Source organism: Cygnus atratus, chromosome 5 (assembly GCF_013377495.2).
Source record: "Cygnus atratus isolate AKBS03 ecotype Queensland, Australia chromosome 5, CAtr_DNAZoo_HiC_assembly, whole genome shotgun sequence".
In the NCBI taxonomy this organism is placed as follows: domain Eukaryota; kingdom Metazoa; phylum Chordata; class Aves; order Anseriformes; family Anatidae; genus Cygnus; species Cygnus atratus.
Genome location: NC_066366.1, coordinates 53,845,644 through 53,872,843, shown reverse-complemented (window position 1 = coordinate 53,872,843; position 27,200 = coordinate 53,845,644). Strand labels below are relative to the sequence as shown.

Sequence of the window (27,200 nt, the reverse complement as noted above, 5' to 3'; positions counted from 1 at the left end):
TCACAGTATCTTGCTTATTCAATTAGGGGTATATAATTTTGGCTGGTTTACAATATTTTTTAATTGCATTTCCTTCATCTGATGTTTTTCATTGTTTACTTTATTTTCAAGCCTAGCACTTGAACTACTTATTTTTAAAATGGCCACTGCAGAATAAAACATTTCAACTTACATGTTTAAGAGAATAGCCTATGTATTTATTTTCCTGATATATGCTGGCTTGAAATATTTCAGTATGTATGTATATATATATGGATGGATTTATTTTTCTATCTACTTAATTTTAGTCACAGCAGATAAGATGGAGCTGATATTGTATTTCTTCCTTTGCAACAGCAAACTTTCAGATTTTAGAAAGTTCCACGAAAAAAGCGTGGTATTAAGATATGCTTAAGACAGAAGGATCTACTTATTACTAATTTCTGCAAGTCTTACTTTTCCTAGTTCCATTTAAGCTATGGGATAAACAGCTGTTGACTTCAGTAGTGCTAGAATATTTTACATTTTTGTACCTAAGTCTAGTAATTTATTTTTATTTTTTAATTTTTATTTTTGTGGGACTTCTGTAGAACAAAGCATTATTATGTAGAATTTTGAATAACAGGATAGGGCCATTAATATAAATAAAACCATGCACAGATGCTCTAATACAGAGTATTTTTTTCAGCTCCTAATTTTAATGAAGCTTTTCTGATACATAGAAAAATATTTCTATGGTGGCTGCATTAATAACTCACTGCAAATGCACTTGGACAAGAGAGAGTACTGTCTACTGGGTATTTTTGTCCTATATCATGTCTTTCTCAAATAAGAAGATTTAATCAGAAAAACCTTCATACTGTAGTGAAACCAAAACCACTGACTGATATGTTTTCTACTTTTTGTTAAACTACGGCTTTCAAGAAATGTATTTATGATATAATATGTGAGTTGTCCAGTCCATTGAAATCAACCTGCTTAACAAACATTAAAAATCATGAATCAAGTTAGTCTCAATACAAATATGAGGGTGTTTCTCTTAATAATATATTATTGTTTCATTTTTCTTGCTGTCTAGTTTCTAATACTTTAAAACACTTTCTTCATATTACTAAGACTGTTTCACAGCTGCAAATGCTAGATATTTAATTATTCTTTTATTTGAAATTAATTTTCTGTAGTTTAATAATCACAGGACTCTAAGAGATAGAGGTTGAAGGAAAACATGAATTGTTGTGTGAATCATTCCATAGCCATAACAGTTTCTTTAATTATTGTCTTATTGTCAAGTATCCTTGTAGGGAATTTTTGCATTTTCTGAAATTAATATGTTTTGCCTTTGTGCTTTACTTTTGTGCTTGCAAATCAGACTCCGTTTGATTTTGAACAGTTTTTGTATTCCCTGAATATAAAAAGGTCTAGGCAAAAATAATATGAACCACAGTTGTGAGTTGTCAGGCACTAAATAAGAGCCCTCTCCCGTTTAAAATATCATTTTAATGATGTCTTATGGTTTGAAAAATTATTCTTTTTCCATACTCAATATTTATTGAATTGAGCTGTTTTCCAACAAAACAGTGTTATATCAGCTGTTACAGGTAATCTGTACTAATGAATCTGATTCACTAGATATCCTTGAATAAGACAAAGGAGTTGAAAGAGCCAATATTTCAAGATTCTTTTTGTCCTAGTTTTTAAAGTAAATCAGTCTCAGGGTGTAATCAAAATTAGAGATTCCTACATTCTTGCAACATCTCATATCAGTTTTCAAAAATGTTGTGCCTACAGTATTAATACTCTGCAATAAATATATCCTTCTTCAATAATTTATAATACTCTTTTCTGTCCAGAACAGGCTATTATTTCAATAATGGTGTATCACTTGTTTTATTAAGCTGCCTTAATTGTTTTTAATTTAAGATGTATTGTTAGGTTAAGTGTTTTTTTTTTTCCAGACTGCATTTATTTTCTTTGATATCTGACATTGTCCTAATGATAACCTCAAAGTCCTGTGTTTGACTAATTGATCGTGCTGAAACTGGAAGCTAAGATCAGAAGAGGTTTTCCTCCTAAGCCATAATTCTAGTAATTTAGTCTGTGTATGTGATACGTATTGGCAGAACAGAATGAGTAATTTTGCAATGAATAATTTATCTGATAAATGTAGATTCTCACTTCACTATGTTATATGAACAAAGCAGTTACTTTGAATTATTCATTATTCTGATTTAACCAATTTTTGTAATCAGAAAATTACTCTAAATTTGATTGATATTGATAATTTCCCTGGGAACACTGACTCAGTAAGATCTGAAACTGAAGTGGTGATGTTTAACTAATTAGTAAATTTCTGGTAGACAGTAAACAGTTTCTGCTACCAAATTGGATAAATTTTTGAGCACCTGGTACTGTTGTTCATCATGTAGTTTTAAAATATTGTTCCTATGAATATTTGTGCATCGATTCAAAAGCTCACTTATTTGTACCGTATGATCGGTTGAGCATTCATGGAAAGCACATATAAATAATAACTGAGCAGTCAAAGTGAATTTGTTTAAAAGTACCTGTGAAGAGAAAATCAAGTTTACATTATTTGGCTGATCTTATAAATTGTGTGATATATGGCTTAATCCTATTCCGATTCATATTTACTCACCTCAGTGGATGAAGGCTTTGTACCAAGTACAGAGCTGTTTGGGCATATGGAAAATTCTGACACAGCTTTCTGTTCTCCAAGCAGATGCAATGCTGGTTGAACCTTGGCCTTGGCTCTTCTCCTCCTGCAGCTTTGTGTTGCATCATTGGAAAATTGGCTGTCTGAGAGTTATCCCAGGTGAGGTAGCCCTGTAGCATGTTCATGCTTTTCCTTCCATGGTATGTAGCTCAAGATGGTCAATCAAAAATCTTGCTGTACTCAGAAATGAACAGCAATTTATTGTGACTGCTAGGAATTTTCTCCCATTATTATAGATAGGAATGACACCTGTGGTTCTGTCTTTTGCCTGTACCAGAAGAAGGTGTGAAGGTTTCAGGTCATGACAACATTTGCATGACCTTCAAGGAAGAAAAAAGGGGTGTGAATTCCAGGCCCCAGGAATTTGTTTGCAGTAATTAGATTGCTGAGAGGGATTTTTACTCCTCTGGTGTTAGCTTTCCTAAGTGAACACTGTATATAGCAGAATAAAACAAATGTTCTAAAAATAGGAATTGCTATCTGGAAAAGTTATAAGTGCAATTCAGTCTTTAGCTTTTCAGACATAGGTCAAATAAGAAGCTCTTCAGAACTTAGTGAATAGAAAAGAGTAAGTGCAAGATCGCTAAAATGTTATGCTGGAAATAATATTCATGAGGAAAAAAGAATAGATTTCCATCCAATCATATAATTTTCATACTTCACCTTCTGTTAGTATTAATGGGAACATTAGGACTGCTTCCAAGAAAAAGGTAAACCTTGGGGTCATTGAAGGTTTATTTAGGGTGAGACAGACATACTAAAGTGAAAATTTTAACAGTAATAAGGGAAAAAAGTCAAACTCAGTTTTTGGTGACTATTTTAAGAATTTCACCTGAGGTCTTCAGACCTCACCGCCCCTCTCATTATTGTTAGTATCTGATGAAAATGTGTTTTCCATCTCCGGCATTCCAAGATTGAAAGTAAATAATTCTGTCCTTGAACCATAGTGCAGATTAATTACTAGCTGGAAATTGTTCCTCTTGAACAGAGAAAATGAAAGTTTTTAACAAAGAGAATATTCATTAATCTTGTGAGATGTTTTCTTTGGAAGACTTCTGAGGGGAAAAGCACTAACAAGCTTTAGATATAAGGCCAAATTTTCTGTATACTTGTATATTGCATGTGTCCCAAACAAGATGTTATAATAGCTGTGTGTCCTTGTAATGTCGAATGAGATCTTTGGCTACAATGAAGACAGAATATTTGCTTTGAGAAGTTAAAGCACTAAATAAGTATTTTTGGACTGACCCAAACAGTTTTGTTTTAACAAGACACTTAAAAAACAGATACTAGCAGTTTGAAGAAAATGATTTAAAGAAAGACAATGGAAATATGCAATAAAGTAGACAGACATACATCTCTTCAAGGGTTGTATAATTAAAATATACGTTCTTTATCAGGAAGTTTAATCCATATAGGAGGCAGATGGGTTAAAATAGATGTGTATATGGGTACCTTTATTACAATTTCTTAGATTTTGTACTCAGTGTAATTTAGTTGTGTTACTTCAGCATTAGGTGTGGTGGGAATGATTGCAGCACTGGCTTACCTGGAGCACGAGGTGTGCTGCTCCAGCTTACCAGCTCGGATGGTATACTCTGGGTCATCTATTTGACATGACCTGCTTCTTGGGCAGAGTCAACTCTTGCCACTACCTGTAGCCACACATCACTTCCATACCCAAGGAGCCCCAGGCTGGTTTGTCATGCCTCTGCTCAGAGGCTAAGCATGTGGGTGATTCTGTCCAAGGGACTAAGGAAACGTCTTTTCCGTTCCTCACTTTGTTTCATGGCTTCCATGTATAGCACAAGCTTGCTTGTGAGAGATTGTCTGTACAATAATTTTGAGATAGATAACCTTCAAAACTTTAGCTTGCTTTATCCTTTAAATTAAAATATGATACTGTGGTCTATGTATTACATGTGTTCTCCTTTGATCCATAGAGTATGTGTTTCTGTCATAGGTTGTAGGTGGCAAGCTTGGTTCTTTAGTTACAGAGCAATGTCTTAGGGGATCTTGGAGCAGTTTCTCTTATCAGCAAAAATTGTGAATATCCCACAAATACTGATGAACTGTGGAGAAGTAGGCTAAAGATCTTATTTTTTCATGTATTCACTTACCAGTAGAATAAAATTAGATAATGTTTCTCTGTAATTGTGAAAACCACTTTTGACTTAAATTTAAAGGAAAGAAACTCCTTCTGACAAAGAAAGTCAGGAACTTGAAAAGTCTTCCTTTCTTGAATAACTCTAAGCTTGGTACTTTGGATCAGACAAATAGTAGAATATTGTAGGTTGGGGAAATGAAGATTAGAAATAAATTCTCCAGGGCTGCTAAGGACTATAGATCCTAAAGGCTAAAACTATGAGAAAGAAAACATCACACTAGGGAAGAGTAAAGAAGAAAAGGCTAAATAATAAAGTAAGACTTGATGAATGATTTCTGTCCTGTTTTATGGCCACTAGGATAGGGACTATGCTTGGCACTCCTTAGACATCTGCATTTCCCATAGGTATATTTTGTGTGTGGCTGCACGCCCCATGCAATAGGTGCTTGGTCATTATGACCAGACTTAACAGCAGAATTCAGGGTCACAGGTGAATCAAGAACAGTGTGAGGGTGTAAATGTTTGTGGAGACTTCCATCAAATAGTCATAATAACCAAATCCACATTCTTAACATTAACTGCCAGGTAACACTTCAGTTAATGGAAGCATATGCTTGAAATGAATTTCTTGCTGCCATCTTGTGTCTAAAGGCAAAATGACAAGGAAATTTCTAGAGTTCCAAGTACCGATTTTACATTCAACATCAGGATATTCCTCATATTCCTCTTAATATCCCAAGTGTAGACAAAGACCAGTCCTAATAGAAATGTTTTTAAGGTTTACCCTTAAGAAGCATGGATAAGCGTAATTAAGCTTGTGCAAGATATTTTTGTGAATTTTCAGAGAAACACGCAGTACAGTGACATTTAAGCTGTTAAAAGTTGCTCTCCCCATGCCTATTCCCAGTAGAATCATTTTATGAGGTACGAGAAGAAATGCTTAATAATCCTTACTTCCATGGTAGACAGGGCGGAACCTGGATTTGCAATACTGGTCACCCTATTAATTTTCTCAATGAACTCAGCCATTGTACACCTTCTAACAGTGTTGTACCATGCTCTAGAAAGACTGAAAAGGACTGTTACCCCATTGTATAGAATTTAATAAGAAAAAAGATGTAGCCTGCAATATGGTACTTTACAGTGTGATCTAACTGAGACAGAGATGACATAATCTGTTACATGAATTTTTAGATTAATTTCCCTCATTGTACTCTTCTTCATTCCACCTGTTTTTGCTCATGAGCCTTTGCTTTCCTGTGCTCCTGTTTTTATATCTAGCAAGTACCAAACAATCTTTAACTCTTGCTCTTCTCAGCAGAACTATAACCTTTGGCTGACGGAGGAGGCTGTTACTATGGGCTTCTTTGCAAGAAAGTGTTGTAATTTCCATTTGCCTTCTGAAGGCCAGCTGTCTTAGGACAAACAGGAGTTGAATGCAATTGTAACACTTCTTGTGGCAGGAGGTGTTTGCAGTAGGCTAGCTCTGACTTTTTGTTAAATGCTTACTGATGACTGTGATTATGAGGAACCCACCCCATACATCCTTGCACTTAACAGATGTTTATTGGAAACATCTGAAGAGACTCTGACACCCATATTTACAGTGTAATGAATGAAGACAGTGGTAGTAGGAAAATATTGAAGAAAGACAATGCAAAATCACTCAAAAAGTGAGTAGATATTAAGAGATCTGCAAAGCAGGGAGAAAGGATGATTTTGCACTGAGAACAAGCATCCACTGTGTTCTCTGTTCCATGCTAACCTCCACAGCTAGATCATCTAGTTCTTTAACAAATGTTTGACTTTCTTTCCAAGCTGTACCAGACCCATCATGAGTTTTCTTGCCAGTGAAGTATAGCCATGTCTTTTTGGGTCATTTTTTGAAGAGCCACACTTACCATGCTGATTGAAAACCCAAATCTTTTTAGTTCTTATCTACTGGAGCCAGTGCTCTGTGAGAAATTGGTACACATCTTCTTCTTCCCTGTCAAACAAGTAAATGTCTTGGGGGTCACTTGGCTTGAAAAAAAATGTTCTGTAATGTCAGTCAATGGAACTTAAAATGTTTGGCTTAATTCAGTGATGACTTAGGTCTGTTGACTTTAATGAAATTATGTCTGCATAGATGAGGGTTTGAATTATATAAGTGCAGAAAGCATCTCTTCATTCTGTAGGCTTTGGAAATGTTGTTGGCTTAAATCACTGGAACAAACTACCCAGGAGAGAAGTGAATTCTCTCTCTCTCTTGACATTTGTAAATAAGACTAAATGCCTTTATGGAAGATATATTTTATTCAAACAGAAATGATATGGCTCAGTGCAAAACTACCTGGATGAAACTCTGTGGCTTGTATTATACAGTCAGATATCTTTTTGGACTTCAAAATCTAGGGGTCTTCGAAGTTTTCTGTCTTCTTTAATGCAGTTTCCTGTTGGTTATATTCATTACTTCTTAACTAAGACTGTAGACTTTTGGGGAGCCAAAAGCCTTTCTGTAAATTTGCCTGCAAAAGGACTGTAGAGAATCTAGTAAGTGGTTGAGGGGTACCTTCCTGCTGACGGTAATGCTGAATAGCTGTTGACATATTAAAGCACTAAAATCAGAAAATCATTCTCAAAAGAATGTTGAAAACTTTGTAATATGCTTAAGACATATTTACTTGTTTTAAGTTATGGACCATCATTTGGGTTTTGTGTTGACATAGCTTGAGGTGACTTTCAGGTTCTACTTCTTAAAAGGTATTATTTGAACTTTTTTATTTTTTATTTTTTTCCCAGTTTGAGTCACACATTTCAGTATCAGATAATATTTGCTTCTGTATTTAGAACTTATCCTCACAACACTGAACTCTGCACATTCACATATTTTTTTGAGATGAAAGCCTAGCTGCTGGCACAGAAGAAAACAGTCTCCTCAAAGAAATGTCTGGACTTAACATCCATCCTTAAACTGGATCAGTTTAGCGTTGGCAAGAGTCCATTTGCAATCAATCTGCTAACAGAAGAGTGATAGAGTGGCTACTTTCCTTGAGTTAAATAACTGAAAGCAAGCCTTGAGGTCACTCTTTGGTGCATGGTTATCACATCTGTAAATAGAATTGACCAAATTTCTACAAGGAGTTTTTCAATAATATACGGTTGGCTGTGCAGATCTAAATACAGTCTGAAGGGAAGGGAACGAAAGGAGAGGCTTTAAATTTCAGCTGACCTTTAGGAAAGAGGTTATATCACATTGAATAATGATAATTTAAATGCTCCAGAAATGCACTAGCTATGAATGCACTTTCTGTTGAAAGATCGAAATTGAGTACAAATAGAGACAGCTAGATGCCACAGAGTATGTATTTTCACCAACATAATTTCAGAATGGTGAGGTAAAAGCTTTGCTGATGTAACGCTTAGAAGTGCTCTCTTTCATGAGAGAGAGCAAAACCCTAAATGTTTGTGCTGAACTATGGGAGCTGTTATTACTAGATGTTAATGTATCTCAGAAAAAAACAGTGACCTAGAAGGAACTGGAATATGCTAAACAACAGTTTTAAAACCAGTACTTAATAAAAGCTGTTTCCATAGGAACTCAGATCCATGAGAACTGACAAGGTTTTTTAGGGACATTATGACTGGCATATAATAACAATAATAATAGTTCTTGTGTTACATACATAGCTTATGCATGCTATGTGTGTTTTGATTTCCTGATTTTATTTTTCAGAATAAAACATGGACTGTATTTTTTTTTTATTTCAGACGTGCTTCTTTTTACCTACCCCTTAAGTTTCTGTGAATTCATTCTTATTATTTACTACAGGAAATTTACTTAAAAACAAGTATGGACTGAAAAGTTTGTGTTTTGCTTGTACCACCAAGTATTCTTGTTGTGGATTCCAGCTTGAATCCATGCCAGGCAAGTAGAGGAAGCTCCTTAGAGCTGGTGAGAAAATGTCATATCTGCTGATAAGAAATTGGATGGAACTCTATTCTCCCTCTAGTACATTTTCTAATCACCTGTTACTGATCAGAGCCAGGGCCACTTGACATCATCTCACGATATGGTTCCTACTCATTATGGATTGCTCCTGACTACGTTATACTCAGTAAGCTGGCAATCACTTCCCCTTCTGCCAGCATCTGCATGATATCACAATTTGAAGCCTTCTTAGCAATCTAACTTCTTATAGTCCCTGTACAAGAGGGACCTCATTCTCTTTCTTCTGTATTTCCATTCACTTGGATTCATTTCATTTGTTTCATTATTTCTCTACTCATTCTTGGATAAGACATAGTATCCTGTAATTTGTAATGGAGCTGATTCCTTTGACAGGTTTGAGGCAGACCTGAATGACAAAACTCTTACAGGGTGACCAGCCTACTAGGAGATGGACTGATCCACCTTTAGTATTGAAAATTGCTCTGGAATTCAGCTACTGAGATTTTGTGGTCCAGCCAAGCATATGGCAAGAATAAGTGTCCCCATCTTGCCTCCCTGAACCTTCTCCTCTCTTTACTCCCTTACCTGTGTAGATGGCTCTATCTGGGGTGTGTATGTGTGTTAGTGTCACATTCACTGATTAGCAGGTGGTGTGTTTTTCCTCAGTGATATATTTAAGGAGTGCATGGGGATCATTTGTATTTCTACTCTTCCACAGTAATACAGAAAGTACTATGTTATTCTTGAGATAATGGAGCTGTATTTGCTAACGCAACTTGCAAAACAGTTCTTTAACAGAAATGATTCTCAAAAATATGTCCAAAGTCCTTGTCTCCTAATGGTGTAGATTTCCTCAGAGACCTCCCCTAAAAGAGAAATCCTTTGGTTTGTCAGTGAGACAGACCTATTAAATAATAAAACCCACTGGAAATAAACAATGTATTTTATTGGTATTTCTACACCTTGAACTGTAGGGGGAGGTAAGGTCAGATGTTGAATATACAAGGCAACAATTGACAAAATAATGTACAGCATTTGTTTGTTGTCCACCCAAGGATTTGCAGTGCTGTTAAAATGGTAAAGTACATAGCAAATATTTGATGTGCCAAACCACAGAAGACGGTTGATGATGGTTATGGACTGGAAGAGACTCAGTAAGTAGTCCCTGTAGTGTATTTATTATACTGTACATTTTGCACATGCTATTTATTATACTGCTAGTAATATGTTTGTAGTTTTTTTTTTTTTTCCCATAATACATTATCATGAACAAAGACCCAGCAGGAGAGTTTTACTTATTGTGAAATAAGAGTTATGCTTCTTGCAGTCCCCTTCCTTGCATAAAAATCAAGTTAAAGTTTTGAGGAAGGAACAATTCAGGAGTGTTTTATTTCCATATAGAAAATTGTTCTGGAAATAAAGTTAGATGTAAGAACAGTTAAAAAAAAACAAACAAACACAAAAAGACAACAACAAAAATATACACACACAGAAACAAACAAAGCCAACAATGAGACCCTAAAAGCAAAGAGAATTGAGCTAATTGGGAAGACAGAGAAAGCTGATGTTTTGAACTTCTCCTATTCTCCATTCATTTGCTTCCTTATTTTTCTATTAACTTTCCCACCAACACCATTCATCTTTTTTGTTTTGTTTTGCTTTTTCTCCTCCTGACATGTCTGCAGTTCAGTCCTTTGCTCTGACAAAAACATGCTGTTGCAGCTAGCCAACTCACTTGCCACGAGCAATGCAGCTGTGCCAAGTCAGAGCTCAGCATATGCCGGACACCTTTGGATGTGGGAATGTGACTTCCATGTGGATGTCTAAGCTAGATGCAACATCTCTGTGGTGTGAGAACATCTGAGAAAGAGGCTTCCTGGGGGTCTGCCAGTGTGTTTTGCTGTCCAGCTCCGTCAGGTTCTCAGGACAGGAGGTGACTTTGCATTTATTTTCTGGGAAATCATGAATTCTATGTATGTTTTTCTCCTGTAACCTAGCCTGGATGATTCCTTAAGTTCTATTCTGTTTTCACTTGCACTGCTAGACCTCGGCAATTTAGGTGATTTCAGTTGTAGGAGAGTGTAATGTGTTTTTAATGTTACACTTAAAAACGATTAAAAAAACCAAAACAAAACAGAAAAAAGGAAGAAAATGCCCAATTTGAATTACTGTGGAGATATCTATGGTCTAAATGTAGACCACTTTTCAGAACAGAAATTGCCTGCAAGACAGACTTCTGTCCTTCAAATACTTGGGCTGATACTTTAAGCTTGTGAATGTCCTGCTTGAAGGTGGGACTCTCAATTACTTAATGTTAAACATGTGCTTAAGTGTTTGTCAGACTAAGTCTGCAACTTTCTTCTCAAGGCATCTACGATTTACTGTGTGCATTTGCTAGGCAACTTTAAACAATGCACCTTTATTCTGTTTACAGCAGCTATGGATCTATTTCTCTGTGTTTGTGGAAATCCACATCTGGCATTTTCAGGGACGCCTGAGCCAAGCTCAAACCTCAGTGTTTGGATATGGGGTGATGGTAGACACATGTCTTGTCAGTTCCATGGTTTTGTTATTTTTTAAATGTATTTGATTATACACTGGGCTTATATAATGAAAACAAAGTTTTCATTAGTCTGGTTTGGGAAGGGCTGTGGTTGAAGCCGGGGGGAGAGGAATGACAGAAAAGGATCATGGGGAGGGAGGCAGGGTAGAATGAAGGAAGACAAACAACCAATGGTGGTACAGCAAGTGAGGGGAAAACTTCTGAAGAGAGCATTTGAGAGATGAGTGGTTAAGAGCTGGCTCTCTCCCAGCTCCTTTGGAGAAGTCAAGAAGTGGACTATTGATCCAGACGTGTTCCTGAGTATGAGCTGCAGGTACCTTTCTGCCTTTGTGTGAGGCTAGCTAGTGTGAGCAAGGGGCTCTAGGAGCCTGTGAGTTCTGGGGTTTAACACTGTAAAAGTTCCTTGCCTCTCACACTTGCTGTTTCCCAAGTGGTAGAAAGAGGGTACCAGGTGCCTTCCATAGGTGGGCTCCTCTGGATTTTGGGGAGATAAATAAATGGGCACCAGAAGGATCAAACTCAGTGGAAAATAGTGGTCCCCTCAAGACTGCGTTTTAAATTAAATTAAAATTCATTAGTTTTGATGTAATGTTTTTATAAGTTGTATAGCATTCAGCATTGTGAGATCTGGTCAACTGAGAAGCAGGGGTGAACAAAGTCTATACATATGTCTCTTTGCTAAAGACATATTTCACCAATCAGAAATGGAAATGCTGTGTAATTAAGATGCCTGGATCTCAGCCAGTCTGAGACAGAATGGTTGTCCAGTCACATCTGTCCTGTGCTCTCTTTACAGGGTCTCTTCACAGGTTAGGAGCAGCAATGAACTTAACCAAAGTGAAGATAATTTATGGTGATACGCGGAGCATGGGAAGTGGGCTGGAGTTTTTGTGAGTCTGAAAAAGCAGAGAACCTAAACTGTAGGGAAAATATCTCTCTCCTAAAGATGAAGGGCTAGATTCTCAATTGATGTACATCTCTGTAACTTGGCATCAGTGAAGCTATGCTGATTTACACCAGCTGAAAAATCTGGAAGGGAACAATGCACTTTTTGTTTAATTTTTATGTGCTCCTCAGACCATCCGTCACATTCAGTTGGAGAGGAATAACATTTGGTAGATGTTTAGTCTTGACTTTTTTTTTTTCCTGAAATGGTAAGTGAATTAAATGAAGTGAAGACAGAATAAGGCAGTTTTATTATTAAAGCTAACTGAACAGTCTGAAAAAAATTAAAATAAAATTAAAAAGAATTTGTCAAATAATTTATTTGACATCATGGCAAAATATGGGCAAATGCATTATTTTTTATAAGAACTGTTAAATAAAAATGCAGAGAAGTAGATTGTAGTGGATATGACTAGATTTACAAAGAGTTGGCTGTATAAAACAGTCTGGCTAATCTATTTCTTTCATAGTATATGTTATAAGGTCTCTACCTGTTGCACCTTTATCATCCACTGTTATCAATGAGTGCTGAATATCATCAGAAGTGAAAGATCAGGGGGTTATCAGTTCTGTTTTAGGTACCAAAGTGGAATTTGAACTGATGTCTGTCTTTACCTGCTGAGTTCATTTTTCTGCAGTGGTTGAAATCACATGCTAGTGCTGTTGTGTACCCTTTACAAATGGCTCCTTCTGAACAGAGGGTAGTAGAGTGGTGGCTTGCTCAGAGACGGGAGCGCTGTGCCAAAGCATTAGAAATGATTTATGGAGTGAGGTCTATGCTCACCCAGAAGGAACAAGTGATTGTAAGGGGCTCCTTTCTGCTTTTGCCTAAGCTTATTGTCAGAGTTGGAGGGGAAGAACAGGCAATGCCAAACTGCTGGCTCCCTTGTGTGTAGACAAGTGTTAGACCGTAAACAGGGCTGAGGATCTGGCAGACTTTTTATCCATCTCTCCAAAATGTTGGCCCATGCATCATCATCGGCACTGAGCAGGAAATGACTGGTGCCAGCAAAAGCATTGGAGCAGGTCATTTCCCCAGTGGACCAAGGGATTGGATTGAGACTCCAGGAGTTCCCGTTTAGGACATGTTCTGCTGCTGGGCAATACACATAAAATTACCATTATTACAACTGGACAGTAGGTCACAGTCCAACCTGTACAGATTAAAATAAAACGAAACAAACAAACAAACAAACAAACAAACAGTTTGTCGAGGGTGTTGTAGTTCAATGTGGGAAAAATATACCTAAAATATTATTCTCAAGCCTACTGGCCAAGCTGTACAAACTACCCTTGCAGTCGTTGGGAAATAGCTATGTGGGAAACATACTTCCTCTTTCACAGAAGATCTTGAAATTTCTAGTTATTACATTTTGCCTTCCAAATCAGAAAAGAAGACAGGTGTGTGATATTTTAAACAAGACATGAATTGAAAAACCAAACCAAACCAAAACAAAAAACATTTTGGGAGAGACTCAGTGAATTTGGAAACACTCAAGAAGCCAGGTTTACCTCCCAGGCAGTGTGGCTGGGACAAATAGCTGGGGAGTCCAGGGAGAAGACCGCCTTGCTACTCAACAAGGCAGGTGGGGCTGGACTGTGGTGAACCAGCCACCAACCAGCCTTGACATCAGGGAAAGCTCAGTTTGAACTAGTTCAAGTTAACTAACCCAGTGTGAACTGCAGTAGGAGAGGAAATGCACTGGGCACAAACTTAACTCCCTTTTCTTCCAGCATGTAAAAAACAAGGAGATTTGCTGGAAAATCACCTTGTGAGGAAGATAGGAGAGAAATGGTCAGCTCTGGCTTCTGATGGTGGATGAGCAAGACTTCATTGTGCACTTTTTCTGACCTACAACCTGCATGTGGAATGTGCATAATCTTGTGCAAGTGTGTGGGCAATTTGAAGTTATGCTCTTTACCAAGAGAGGCTATGAGGCTCAGCAGAGAGTGGAGAGTTTCATCACATTACATAGCAGCCCAAGTGAGTAAATATTATGTGGGTTGTGCTGGTACACAGTAGTACACCAAGTGTTGCTTACATGGCTTTAGAGGTGTTCAGTCTGATTCAGTGGCTTCCTAATACATTTAGTGCCAAAGACCTATATAGCAGTATGCTTCTCTTGGACAGATAGTTCCTGAAAACATAAATCCCTGTGTGTGGTTACTGCACAACCAGGATCTGACTCATTGCTTCACAAAGCACTTTTAGTTGCTTTGGAAACATGTTGATATGCACTATACAAACCCAGTAACTATGCTACTCCAGTAACAGTCTACTACCGCAGAGTTGTCAAGAAAGCTTTGCTCTCTGCTATCCGCACCATAGCCACTAGGAACCTCATGTGACGAACCAAACTGGATCCCATAGCTCCAATGACTCTGAAGCCATCCACTCAGTGTTCCAACTGATGAGGAGCTCTCAAGGGGTGCTAGTAGCATATAGTCCACTACAAAGTATTGCACAGTTTTCTTTCCATACAGTAGAGGGTAGTAAAATACTCAGAGACTGTTTGCAAGGAAAGAGAACCAAATAGTAGAGCAACTGAGTGGAAAATAAACAAAAATGTCTATTTTTAAACCAAGCTAAATCCATATAATTTTAAGTGGGGAATCTTTTGAGTCCTTGTAAAACAAGTTCCTTAAGTGTTTGACTGATGCTATTTAAATGTGTAATGACTTGGCCTATAAAAAAAACACAAATATATTAATTGCTTCTCTTTCAGGATGAAAGTATCAAACATTCTCATTGTGTTTTGCATGTTTAGGATGCAAACAAAAGTGCTTATTGTGAACCTGCCAATTAAAGTAGCTGCCAGTAGGAAAAGGAGATGCGCCTGTGGCTTTCTTTGGGTTAGCTAAGGTCATGTCTACAACTAATGCACAGGTTCTCAAAGAATTTTGGCATCTGAATGCGTGAAAATCCCAAGTAATATTTGACTCTTTCTATCAAAAGTTTTGTAGCTGTTTTGCTCTGAAAGCAATGTCTGCAGAACAACAATGAGGCTTTATTATTTTTTGTTTATTTGTTTTGTTTTGTTTTTACTTAAAAATATATATAATGCTTAAAGAATGCAACGGACTGTCCGAGATGTTAGTGCTAAGAACCTAGTTAAAGGACTGCCCTTGATCTTCAGAGTACGGTACATGACTGGTCTAGTCTAACAGTCAGCTCATAAACCATGTAGGAAACCAAAGGAAGCTGATGGGAATAGTCATGTGCTTCTAGTTAAGGAATGGTTTAGAATTGTACTGTTTGCGGAGCTTAGAGTTTTGAAGTAACAACTTCATTTCTATTAAGTCATTGTCTGCATATTTCTATAGTACCATTTAACTACACGCAAAATAGTTCAGTAACATCATATTTCTCTTCCAACCACTGTATAGAAACCAGGCTCTTTTTTTTTTTTTTTTGAGGATTTCATAGAAATCTATAACTATAATCTATATTGATTTCCAATCATGTTCTTCTACGAACTGAGCCTGATAAGACCTAAATCCCAGCTCACTTATTCCAGTGTATGCTAAGAGCAATCGGAATGACTAACAGACAAGGCACGCTGGCACAATGAGCTGTGAAGAGCTGAGAATCTGAACCAGTGTTCCCTACTGCAGAAGAAAAGCTGTATTTAAATTCATATATGAAATGGAAGATATTTAATTTACATTTATGTAAAGGTTCTAAATTGGTTTATCTAAATTGCATATTTCTATCTCAGGTGGTGGCACTTCATAGGAAGATTTTAAAGAAGGCGTAAAGCCTTTGGGTGTGTGTATACTGAGTTTGTGCTACTTAATTCTTTGCATTTTATTGGTAACTATTACTAAAGATTCAGAAGAAAATTTTAAAAGAAGATAAAACAAACAACAAAACAACAACAACCTGTAAGCCAAATCTACTTTATTTTCAAGAATCTCGTTATCACTCACATATCATTGCCAAACATGTCATTTCTCTTAGCAACGGTATACATGTCTTTAACAAGTATTTTAACCTGTGAAAGAAAGTCACAGAGCACATTTCTGAAATGCAAAGTTATGTTCAGATATCACGGGGTTGGATTCAATGATAAATTGCTTCCCCTTCTCACAAGGTCATGGAAGCTATTCTTGCAGGGCACGCTCAGTGTTTCAGTACAGGTGGTTTGAATGAATTTTTGTCTTTCCAGTGGAATCTGGCTTTACTTTATTGTAGTGTTATGTCATTGTGTGTGTGGTGCAGTGCACACACAGTTGATGAAAAATGTTTTTTCTACAGACAAAGATTCTTTTGCAAAGGTAAGATTAGTTTAATACTTTTTTTTTTTTTTTTTTTTTTTTGTAATTCATCCATATTTTAAAGTTAAATTGTCATCTGGCGTTGCTTGGAGTAATTGTTAGATGGCAACTTGGTTGAGATACAATAAGAAATTTCCGAAATTCTGCTTTCAGTTTTGCGTGCACATAATGGGTAGTGCAATTTTTAGCGCTGTTTAAAACCCCTTTTAAAACAGGTCTTTCTGGGTTGCCCGATGTTAGCAGTGGAGATACAGTCAAAGTAAAAGACTGACCAGTATTTTACAGCCACATTGGCAGTTCTTTCTGTCATCACTTTGGGATGTGTAAGGCTGAATGATGTGGCAACATAGCTGACTTTGGTTGTATGTCTGCCAGAACCACAAATCTGTTGCTGTATGGAATGTACCTTTTTTCTATTTAATAAGTAAAGGCACAAATAATACATGGAGGTTCTCACATCTCTTCTATCTTTCATTCCCATCTTTGGATTGCCTGCTAAGTGCTCCAAGTGCAAACTAACCTCTGAATTTGATATACAGGATCCTGCTATCTCATTCATGTCCTTGTAAGGCACATTAATACTTAGCAATATCAGTCAAATATTCTCTTTTCTCCCAACATGTAGTTAACCAAGCGGGTCAGACAGACCTACAATGAAATCACATTGCCAGTGTCCTCTTTTAAGCTTTCTACAGCATCTTGTTTTCTCCAAGGCTGTCTTTTAGACAGTGAGTTTCATAGGGCAAACCTTATCGTTATTTATGGCTTGTTTAGTGCTAAATGCTATTTTGGTGTTTAAAAGATTCATCATAAACATAGTCCAATGTACTTATAAAAACAGCTTTGCCTGACCCAGTGCCTTAATAGTGTTCTTTAACTTCTCTTTAATCTTTTGGAAGAAACATTTTAATAGCCACTGCAGTTTAATTCACCAGTTCTTGAACTTTTCTGGAGTACTGAGTTCCAAATAGTGGATTTGGATTAGAATTTGCAAACAAGGTTTGAAAAGCTCATCTAAAATTGGGATTCTTACCCAGCCATTGGGAATGGAAGAGGGAATGCATAATTTGATTTCTGGTAGAGCTCTTGGGTATAGGTAACCTTATGGTTAGATCTGGATTAAAATAAAAAAAAAAAAAGTCTTGAGAACCTCTTCTGTTAGAACCTCTTTAGATCCACATAACTGGCAAGAATAAGAATGCTGATATAATTGGGGATTGATATCTTTTATTTTTCTGTAGGGATTGGTAGAAGATAGGGTTAGGGTTTTGGAAAGGAGGGCCGTATCAAGTCTGATTTACTGCCAGATTTGTAAGGGTTTGGGAGAAGGCTGGCAAAGTCATAAGCAAATGTTTTATTTTCAGTATTCCTGGACACATTTTCCATTTAAGGAAGGTTTGGGATAAGGCTAGGGAACTGGAAAAAAACATGTCTATAATAGCTTTTTGTGGGGTCTTCAGAGGTAGAAGTATTATGGTGTAGGCAGAAGCATATGCTTCATATTAGGTATTCCAGTACAGTTTCATCCTCTGTCTACAGTACATGTTAATTTTAGGGCTAGGGCTAGAATCGTGTTTTCAGAAAAGAAGGTAGAAAGCCTTTTTATTCTTGCATTCTGCCAGACTGGCAGAGATAGGATTAAAGTTTGCATAATCAGGAACAAATACTTTATATTCAGATTTACTATACAGATTGGTCACTTTGAATCAATAAATTTTAGGCTTAGGTTTAGGCTGGCATTATGGCCCAAAAGAGGGAGGCTATATCAGCCAAACTCACAGTTTGATTGCTTAGGACCAACAGAGCTTAGAAATAAGGTTGGTTGTTAATGACTCAATCGGTTTTTCTTTATGAATTAGTCACTTGGCTGCATTTCAGCTTTTAGTTAAAAACAGGAGCAGAGTTAAGAAAAAAAGGCTTCCTGAGCCCAGCTTGTCACTGAGTCTGGAATGGCTTCAGGGATAGGAAGCAGGTTAGTGTCATGAAAGGTAAAGGCTGTTCAAATTTCTTATGAAAACAAACTGAGTGAATTTGGGAGGGGCGAAGATTGAGAAAGACTATTGGTGATGATACAACTAATGCCTTTAATATGTTTTAGCTGCAAGAATTAGTTCACTGCTGATTTATTAAGTAGCAAGATGGCCGGAGTTTATCCCAAGTTTGAGGGAGGAAAAGGCTTGACCCGAAAGCTTAGGACGAAGGATGATGTCAGTGACTGATGTTTCAAGTTCACATTTTCCTGTAGGGATTAGTCCTACAATTACATTTCAGGCTAGATTAGAATTGACTTTTGAGTGCAGAAAATAAGACTTGAAGTAGCCTGAGTCCTGTTGGATTCTACATGATCCTTAGCGATAAGAAAAGCCTACTTCACCAAATCCCATTAATTTGTCCTAGGTTTTGCTCTAGCTATTGGTTACCCAGCTTTAATCATAACTTTGTTATTGTGTAAGGACTCAGGAATGCAAAGCTTGTTGTTTCCAGGATGCTATTAGATTCCATATAGCTAGTTTTGGTAGAAGTACTTACAGAATAAATTGACAGTAAAGAACAGCAGTATATGGTGTTCACCCAAGGATTCTAGAGAAAGGAGATAAATGACTGTTTTATGTAAAATCATTATAAACTGTTTGGAACAATCAGGGATGAATATTGCATGTTGGCAGTGAATCAACATGGATTTGTAAAGGGAGATCATGCCTCACAAATCTAGTATCATCCTTCAAAGAAGCCAGAAAACTAGTGGATAAGGAAATTATGGTTGATATAACCTACTTGGTTTGTGATTTACTGAAAGTTTTTTAAAAAACCTAAGAATTCAGGATAAAAGAAAAAGACTTCACATAGGTAAAGGCTGGTTAAAAGACATAAAGCAGAAGTCAGCAATAAATGACCAGTTCAGACAGAGGAAGGAAGCTACCAGTGAAGTATCCATGGGATTTTTCCTGTGGCCTGCACTGTTCCTGACATTAATAAACAGCCTGGAAATGAGAAGGAGAAAATCTTGAGGTATCTTAGTTTGCTAGCAATACTAAGTCATTCAGAATAGTCAAAATAAGATTTGTCTGCAAAGGATTATAGGAAGAAGTAGGGTATATAAAATGAAATCAGCAAGTGACAATTTCAAAATTGGCAAAAGAAGTTATTTTTGCCTCACATTGCGTTGTTAAACTGTGAAGATCTCTGCCACGAGATGTTGTGGTTATTAAAACACTCAGATGCAAAAAGTCCTGGGATGAAATGAAAGAAACATCCAGGGCTGTTAAAGATAGAGATGCTCTTTCTGTTTCAGGAACTGCTCGGCCACAAATTGCTGGAGTTTATAAAAATTTTCTGGGGAATTATTGAAGCATATTACACTGTTATCACAGTCTTCCCTGGAAATCCACTTCTGAACACTACCAGAAATGGGTCCTGGGCTAATTAGATGCTTGAACTGATCAAATATAGTATGGGAGGGTCTTTATAAATTCATCTTATATAAAAAAGGACCAAGTATTCAGCATATCTGAATAAATGTAGATGTCATTGGAAATTTCACAATATTGTTGTCCTTATCATCTTACTACATGATTAAAAGAGAAGACAACCCCTCTAGTGAGATTACTCTGGTACTCTGCATTCTGAGTACCTTTCCACACGCCTTTGCGGAGTTCATGAGTGCTTTCCATAGTATCTATAATCAAAGTAGGTATCAAATGACACAGTAAATGACAGGTAGGTAATGACAGTAGGTAACAAATGACACAATACATTATTTTTTCCTTTTGCACAACGGTCCTCTTTCCCAAAGTCAAAGCGGAGAGAGATGAAGTTAATTAAAAGCATATATGTTAGGCATCATGAGCAGTCTTGCAGCACAGAATTTATGTTGCCAATCAAGCAATCCTTGCTTCTAATAAGCACAGACTGCTGAGGTTTGAGAAACTGCCCTCAGTTACATTTTACTGCTTTTGATTTGAAGGTAGTGAGTTTGTTATAGTGTCATCACTCACACTTTTGGTGAGGACCCTCACTGGCTGAAATGAGCAGTAGTTTCATTTAGGCATTTAAATTAGTGTCAGAAAGTCAGGAGGAAAGATTTAGTCATTTAAATTGCATGGAGAACCTGACAAAAATACTGTATTGCTCAGGAACAATGCAAAAATTTGCTAAATATCAGGCTGCAATCAAACATAGATACTCAGGACATAGGCTAGTCATTCAATATTTATTGGAAATTTTGTGTTGCGGGAATATTGCTCATCAGAATTAATCTGGAAACAAAGGGGAGATTATTCAATGTATCAGCACCAGAAATATCTATCTATATCATAAACAAAATCCTGCTGTATATTCCTGGTAATCTACCTCCAGTAAAATACCTAGTAAGACTCTAACTCTGTTTTTCCTCTTCCATGAAAGGTAAGGCTGTAGGGGTACCACTTCATACAGGTAAGAAAATATTCAATGCATCATGGTTCCCCTGTCTTCATTATGCCATGGCCAATTTAACTTGATCCAGACCTCTACCTCTACTTGTGGAAGACAGCTTCATCTGTGGTCCAGAAATAATCAGAGTCCGAATCTTGGAAAGCCACAAGACTGAGGTCAAAAGTAGAAAAAAGAATCTGAGCAGCTTATTGTTCCACTGAATCCCAAACTGTATTCACTGTCACCTTTTTGCTTCTGATAACTTTGATATTTCTTTAGTGTCTGCAGCCACTGGCAAAATACAAAGTCATTGTATCTTCTACCACATGCTCTTTCAAGCAAATAAAAAATATCTTTGCACTAGTATTTCTTTCTTGAAAATGAGACCTTCAAATTATAATGTCTGTTGGCTTTTCTAATATCAGAAGTTTGCAGGAGAAAATACTTTGGAGACATGATGATTATTACTTGCTTTGAGGGAACTACTGTAGGTGTGAAAGACAGGAGAGCACAAAACTCCTGTAAAAACTATCTAATGGCTCCTTTTACTTATGAGATTCAGCTTCTTAATTCATATTCCTGACAATGAGTTGCCTGGGTCTCCATTCTCTCACAGGCAATTTCTGTAGTCTGGATACATGTAGCTCTGTAGCAGTATTTTGCAAAAGCAGTAGAAAGTGGTGATAGTGTTAGATGTCCTTGGATACCCTGTGATTTGCAGCAGCATCAGGAGAGATGATTGTTATTAGGTATCAAACGGTAGCTCACTATAGAATTTTCTAAACTCGAGTTGGCTTTTCACCATGTCCCAGAACCAACCTGACGTTTCACAATAGGGGAATCAAATGTCTTTTGGCAGCTTCTGATGTCATAGTTGCTTAGCGCCTGATCTCAGAATTTGGCAGCCAAGAGCCACTTTATCTGTACTCAGCTGTGTAAAACAGAGAACAGAAAATCTGGGTGTCAGCAGTGCTGTGACCTTCATGTGGTGTTCAACAGATTAGGAGAAGGCAGAATTGTTATTACTAGTTTTAAACTGTGAATACATATTTTTGGTTTTGTCAATATATGAAGCTAATGAAAGCCTGTCATGAGAAGTTTACAGCATATCACTCAAAATGGATCTCATTTTGATGAAAGAACCTGGACAGAAGTGTTGCACTTTGCTTTACACTGTTCTGCCATGGCTGATGTGTTTGTCATCTTGAGGAGAGGGCAACTCTTGTCTTCCTATGGATATTAGCCAGAGTTGCATTGAGAAGCAAAACAATTGATCACTGTAGAGTGGAAACACCACATCTGATGCTCTAATGTTTAGTCTGTTCTGAGGAACTGTGGAAATTCTTTAGAAGAAAATATTCTGCATAACATGCAAGATTTCTAATGTGCCAAACCTCTGAGGCTATTGGGCTAAAACTGGGGTTTCTTTTAACAGTTTATGATCTGGCCAATCTGGTCTGCTTGTAATATGCAATATTTATCACTTGTGGGCCTTGGCCAGTATCATAAATCAATTGAGTGCTACTTAAGTAATATTTGAACAGAAGTTAAACCTTAAGTGAATTAGGGGTTTCTATTCACATGGTGGTCATCTGCCACAGATGGTTATGTGGGGAAAACAGCACTTTTCATTTTCAGGTCCTTTCCTATATTTTTATACCTCTAGAAAAGTAAAGTTAATTTACTTCTGCTTCCTATCTTATAGAGTAGCGTCTTAAAACATGAAGAGATCTTTCAAGAATAAAGTGAAAGATCAGGGAGATTTTTTTTATAAACAGTATATTAATAAACAGGAATTGATGCAAGATTAAAACATCAAATCAAGAGAGAAGCAGAGCAAGTTTAAGATTTTTGAGCTGCAGCTCTTATTATCTTTAGTCTGAACTGTGTGATATGTGTTGTTGTCTTTAAAGTCCCACCTTTTGGGGATACACAATAATATAAGGACCATACTTTCTTTTAGAGTCATCTTTCTGACTACAACAGCTGCATAGCAACATTTGAAAACATGATTTTTAAAGGCTATAGCATGAAAAAAAAATAAAGAAAATAACAGTTTGAGCACAGTCTGCTAGTTTTGCCAAACTTTCAGTTTCCAAATTAGACTTCTTGTCTGAGTGTCCTTCAAATGATCTTTCTCCCAGAAATTGGAGTGGTATGGTTGGACCATGGAGTTTGCATCAATAAAAGTGAGTAGCTCTGTTCTGACCAGTTCCTAGTTGAAACTGGAACTGAGGGAAGCTGCAAAGCCTTCTTCTATTGCAAGGATTACTGTAATTTTTGCACATCTCACACTGCATTATCTACATTCAGAACTGGAGCTTGTCTCTGGCAAGAGCTGTGCTTCCCTGATTATGTCTGGCATGCCCATTCTCAGTTGTGAAGCATTTCTTGGTATCAGCTACTGAATCTGAAGGGACTGAAGGGACTGTGGTCCCTTTTAAGTAAAATTTTATTGTCTCATCTGCTACCAAATCTGAGAGGTATTACCACTTATTTCATGGGCTTATTATCCACAGTTTACTTTGGCCTATTGGTCTTCAAACAGGGTTTTGTTTTGTACCTCATCAGCACCTGGTCTTGCTACTCCATTGATGTAGCTGGCATTGAAATGCATCTGGCTCTGCCATCTAGTTTGATTTGAACTGATTACTGATTTAATAGTGTAACTAAATATGTCAGCTGAGTTTCTGTCTGCCTTTTTCTGTAACAAATATACAGAAAGATTCTATGCATCTGCTATTTCACACTGCAGATTGCTTTCCCTTCAGTAGAGGTCTTTGCAGATAGTCTCAGAAACAGCAAGAGCTGTTGCCTGTGTTTTTCCTTGCATATCAGCAGTATATGAAGATACTGCTTCCTCTATTACTGTCACTGCTGTGTATAGGCTGGCCCTTAATTTTTCTGTCAAATTGCTGTCTGTAGCACATGCATTAGATGGCAACTACAATACATGACATCTCCATTCTCCGTACTGTTTGCATAGTTTGGAGTTTATGCACTTGTTCTGCACCAATCCATTATTGTTATGTTCCTTTCAATGCTCACTATATCTGTTTTTTCAATGAGTGACATTTCTCTAAGGTTAAGTTTTAAAAATATAAAAAAGATCTTGTTTTTGCCTTTTCTAAGATTACATGTGGTTGTCAGTAGTGTGAGCTGTGCAATATAAACATTTTTTTCCCCTACTATTAAATACAAATATTTACTCAGGTAAAGGCAAAACATAACATTTTTGTTTCTACTGCTCTTTCTGGGCTCATTAAATATTTTCATGATGGGCTCCAATATTTAAGGCATTGTTCCAAGAATAGTGCCCTGATGATCTTCCCCCTCTCCCCCCTCCCCCGAGAGTAGTGCCCTGATGATCTCCCCCCCAAAAAAAAAAACAAAACAAAAAAACAAACAAACCAAAAACATGTTATAACAATGATTTTTGTCATCTTCCAATATAAATTCTGTATGGAGCCTCAGTTCTTGCTTCCACAATTTTAATGCCTGCCCAAGGATTTTGTCTGAAAATTCACCATTCCTGATACCATGCTAATGATTTCCTTTGTTTCATGCCCATGTTTCCTTGTTTCTTCGTAAATCATACTCTCTTTGTTATTGTGGGTCTCACAAGATTAACCTCTGTTGTCATCTTCCATATGCCACATGCTGAGTAGAAACATAAGAAAACACCAGATTTCTTAAGTAAAATGGTTCTAGATTTAGAAAACTGGAACAGAACTTCTGCCTTGACAAGTCAGTGTCCCCAGATAATAAAGACTACATTTAAGGGCCTTTGGTGCTATTAACCTTTTGCTGCCCCAGACTACACCTTCAAGAGTAGCTTTCGTAGCTGTGAGAGCTGCTGCCAAGGTGGCTCTTCACAAAAGCCAGAGCAAGCATTAGTGGAGGTGGCTGAACTCTTCTGAGGAGCTGCATCTGCTCCAGGAAGGTACCCTTTGAATGTATAGACTGCACTGGGTGGTGGAGTTTCAACAGGAGCTGTGAGGATTGGGGAAAGTGGTGGTGAATCCCACTGACAGGGATGGAGAGGGTGTCTCCCACTTTGTAAGGCAAGGCTTAATTGTGAAGTAGACTCTCAACACCAAGTTAGGGAAAAACTTTCCATGGGAATAGATTTGCCTATAAATGCTTTTAGACTATGCTGAGACCAAACTGGCAGTAATTTGTTGCTCAGCAGGTGAAGGGAAATGCTGTTACAAAAGTCTTTGCTCTGGGAGAAGATGGACTCAGGTGCTAGACAGCTGCATTATTATTTTTTTTTTTCATTCTTTCTAGCCTTAGGTGATTAGTTGGTATCTGGGGGAAGTGCTTTTGCAAAAGGATGAGGAAATATAATTGTTCTTTGTTGCAATTCTGTCTATGTACAAGGAATACTTACAGACTCCCATTTCCCTTTAATGCTGTAAGAAGTAAACATGGGAGACTCATTGTTTTAGTACTCTCCGTGGACAATGATCTACCATAACCACCTCTTCTTTGCTTAATTTCTTTCTTAAAATCATCTTACATGCTCTCTAGTTGTCTCTGGGATTTTTCTGCTGCCTGATCTATGTGTGCCTGTGGTTTTGCCTGTTCTCCACTGAACAGTGATCATTGCCCTGAATTTGCTCTTAATCCCCAAGGAAAATTGCAGTGGTTAGTTCTTTTTCTAGGCATCTGTTTTGGGTGCTGACTTTCAATGTTTCATCTGTTCCATGGAAGTGTTGTAATCAGTTTTACATTTAGCCTACTACTTTATACTTGACAAAATGTGACTCCTAAGTTCAACACTACTATCAGATAGCTTTGCTGTCCCTATTTGTAGATGCTAGTGTTTATTGTACATTATCAAGCTGAAGTTTTCCTTTTCCCCACATAATGTTTTGCTTGTTTTGTACACAGACTCCACGTTTCAGAATAGAAGAGAATTCACACTTAAGCTCACGCAAAGAAGATATTTAGTTTTCCCAGGTTTCTGGGTGGGATGCTTAAGCAAATCATATCTATTAGTTTTAAGAAGACCCCTCAGGTGTTTGAACGTGACCATTTTTCCTGTCAACAACACCTGGCAAGAGAATTAAATAAGTTAAATTGCAGAAATATTTAAGATCTATTTTAGCTAAAGCCTTTTCGTAAGATGTTTGTGTGCCAAATTATATCTGGAGTAAACTTCTACAGGCAAATGCTAAATCAAGAGCAAGGGGTACAGAAAGAAGTGTAAAGGGAAATAAAATAGAAAGACAGACCCTTAGCAATAATGGAAATTGTTACAGAGAACTTTATGGTATTAACGTAGATAATTGCCAGAGTTGTAAAATCCAGATTTTTCAGTCTGCAACGCTCCTGGGAGGTGGTGGAGTTGAAGAAAATCAAACGTAATGGTTCATATATAATTCAGAATTTTATTTCTTTTCACCATTCTCAAAAGAGTAAACGTGACCTACTTTCTATATGGTGTAGTTTAGTGGGAAATTCCCCCAACTCCCCGTGTTAGCTTGCTTGTTCCTTTCTTAAGCAGGTGCTAACTCCCATCTCTGCTTTACTACTGCTGGCATACTATGTGCTAAATGTATTGTGACATTCTTTCCTCTCAGTTTACAGAGAAGATGGTTGTGCTCTTTCCCAGATTCCAGTTTTGTTAAGCTTCTGGGATTAATGTAGGATCTAAATTAATTTTCTGCATGTTAGTTGTCAACCACAGTGAAGTAATTAAAGAACAAGTTCTCCTCTAAGAGTTGTGCTTTTATTCTTGTAATCATTACTGGTAACGATGGTTTAAAAATGGAAAAAAAATATGCAAAAGCACCTGCATAAAAGCTCACCACTTCTTGTTTATTTGTCAAAATGCATGTTTGGAATAAAATAGGAAAATTTCATTAGAAATCATAGAATCATAAATGGTTTGCATTTGAAGGGACATTAAAGATAATCTAATTCCAACCCCCCTGTCATGGGCAGAGACACCTCCTATTAGACCAAGTTGCTCTGGCCTTAACCTGGCCTTAAACACCACCAGGGCTGGGGCATCCCCAGCTTCTCTGGGCAATCTGTTCCAGTGCCTCACCACCCTCGTAGATTAGATATATGAAAGCAATTCTTTACTAAATCTACCCTCTTTTAGATTAAGGTCATTATCCCTTATTCTGCCTCTATGTCTGTGACAAATTTTTCCTCCGTGTCTTTTCTGTAGGCCCTCTTCATATATGGTAAGGGCACCATAAGGTCTCCCCAGAGCCTCCTCTTCCCTGGGCTAAAC

General features: G+C 37.2%; 1 long non-coding RNA gene across 40 annotated transcripts in view; it reads left to right on the top strand.

Annotated features, from left to right (window-relative positions):
• LOC118250285 (uncharacterized) overlaps positions 1-27,200 on the top strand; it is a 223,119-nt gene that overhangs the window by 130,778 nt on the left and 65,141 nt on the right. For 28 of the 40 annotated variants that reach the window (XR_007708310.1, XR_007708311.1, XR_007708283.1 and 25 more), the window contains one exon: positions 2,720-2,812. The exons of 7 other annotated variants lie outside the window; for them this stretch is intronic. This is a non-coding gene — a long non-coding RNA (uncharacterized LOC118250285). Of the gene's footprint in view, positions 1-2,716; positions 2,813-10,436; positions 10,685-27,200 lie in introns of all 40 variants that reach the window. 5 more of the 40 variants (XR_007708286.1, XR_007708281.1, XR_007708296.1 and 2 more) reach the window with 2 other exon arrangements.